The sequence below is a fragment of the Tinamus guttatus genome, unplaced genomic scaffold (assembly GCF_059628265.1).
Source record: "Tinamus guttatus ecotype Peru unplaced genomic scaffold, ASM5962826v1 Tinamus_guttatus_pri_ptg000286l, whole genome shotgun sequence".
NCBI lineage: Eukaryota > Metazoa > Chordata > Aves > Tinamiformes > Tinamidae > Tinamus > Tinamus guttatus.
The window spans coordinates 192,501-195,000 of NW_028288820.1; positions in this window are offsets into that span (position 1 = coordinate 192,501).

The following is a 2,500-nucleotide window of genomic DNA, read 5'->3' on the forward strand; positions in this document are numbered from 1 at the left end:
ATTGTATTTTTATTAAAATATGAGTTCAGAAACAATTTATCACGTGAGTCAGACCTCCTAAAGTGGGTGACTCTCGCAGATGTCTAGAAAACACAACATTTTTAGTCTCTCACAAGCATGAAACTCTGCAGCTGTGACTTTTCAAAACACATTTTAAGACAAAAAAAAAAAAAAAGAAAAAAGCTTGCTTATATACCTCTAAAAATAACTGCACAGTCCAAACCTGCAAACACTTACGTAGATGAGTAACTTTGCTGCCTGTGGAGCTACAGTGTGAGTTTGCAGGATGAAGTCTAAATACATCTTTGGTAAACAAGCCACCAATTACGCACTTTAAGGATGGCAGCACCTGTGCAAAGCCTTCAGTTCAAGCTACAGACACTAAAGAATTAAAAAGCAATTATCAGCTACTCATTTTAGTAAAACTGTTTGCTGCTTAGAGCTAAAAACAAAATTTCCAGTGACACTGGTTCTGTTTTGGGGATCTAATAATCTTCAATAGACTATTGTATAGTATATGTTCAAGTCCTCTTAAAAATAACAGATTTACATATGTTGCCATTTTTTTACATTCCTTTGTCGACTCTACAGATGTCCTTGTACATATTTTTAGAGGAAACCAAGGTTCTGCTCTATGGGCCAAAAAGAACAAAAGCAATTAAACTAAAGCCACCTTTACTGCAACTTTTGACTATTCCTAAATGCTTTTAATTTCTTATTAGAGGAGTATGTTGCAACAAGAGTTGGAATATGAAATTCATACCAGCCATAGGACATATCTACTACGCAATTCTAGGATAAATGGTTGGTTTGCATTGCCCCTGGTCTTTATCTAACACTGAGAATAGGCTGCTTTTTATCAAAAGAGGAATAAATTGCTGTTATTGTGATGTTAGCCCATCACTTGGCATTGCAATTCAAGTTTTTGTGAGAAAGAAATGTATGATCTAACTGCGACTTGACCTATGCCTTCTGAGATCCATCTAGGTGCTCTAATGGAGCATAAAAAGTATTGAATACAAGGACATGCAAACGGGTAGTGAAGAATTTTGTTGGAGAAGAAGAGTGAGCAGAAACTGAATTTCACAAGCCTGTGGTTTACATGCTGCCCAATTTGTTAAATGTGGAAGAAAGCTTATTGCCAAAATGTAATTATTTTAATTAATGTATTTCAACACGAATCTCTATGCTTCCAGGCATTTAGTGCTTCCATCACTCAGTCATGTCCTCTGTCTCTCTCTCCATCCCTCTCTCCCGTTTTCCATCATTTTCAGTATTTTGGTTAAAGAGACTGTACAGGATTCTTTAATCATCCAAGTTGTTTTCCTAAAGAGTCATTAAATTGCTTTATTAAACTGCCACAAAAAAAAAAAAAGATTTTTTCCTGTTTCTTTGTAGGATTTTGCTTTTCCCAATACATAAGAAGTCATGTTAAATGTTTATAAAACACTTGGGACACAGTATATCATAATATAAAACTAGTTCAAGTGAGATAATTTGATTAAGCTCCAAAATCCTTCAGCTGCTATAGTGTTTCCCAGGTTGCTTCAGAAAGGGATGTATTTTTTTTTAAGTAATTTCTAGGACAGTAGCATTTAGATTTTAGTCCTGATAAAGGCTCACTTTCCATTCATAGTCAGAACCTAAATGTGCTCTTCTTGTACCTAAACAGATAATAAGCACTCAGCACACTCCCCCTTCTTGACACAACACACTGAGACTAATCACACATAATTGGAGAGGAGGAGCAGAGGGGCTGGGCAGGCTATTGTGTCCAAAGGACAAATGGTCAGTTTATGAGGCTTTTGTCTGATGCATAATTTCTTATGCATCTACAGAAGAAAAGTCCTGCTTGGAAAAAAAGAAAAAAAAAAGAAAAAAAGGAAAATAATATATATACACACATATATATGACAAAACCCCTCATCACTGAAGCAAACTAGGACATTTCAATTCTGAATAGATAGAAAAATCAACAGTGGAATTTCAAGAAAGAGAGAAAAATCCTAGGATGCAATACATGCCCTTTTAAAAGATTTTAAGAAAACTATTGCCTTCTTGATTAAAGGAAAATGTAATTCCTCTACAGACAGTTATATACAAGCACAAAATACATTATTCATGCATTTTGAAACCGAATCCCAAAATAACATTTGAAGAGATTAACAAAGCGCATGCAAGTTTAAAGGCACAAGAGAGACGGAAGCTTTACACCTTTGTTAATGTTTACAATGAAGTCCCATTGATTTTAGGCAGGAATATAATTAGAAAAATAAGCTGTAAAATAGTAGCAGATAGATGCCTCAATGTTTACACACAGTGATACATGAAGCAAACCCCAATATCTTTTTTAGTGCTTCGATTAGAAATATTTCTGCAATGATCACTCAGGAACAAAAGGTGGGGAAGCAGAACACCCCCCCACCTCCCAGCCCTCCATGTACATGAATTTATTTTCAGCAGTCCATCTTAAAACAAACAAACAAACAAACGAACAAAC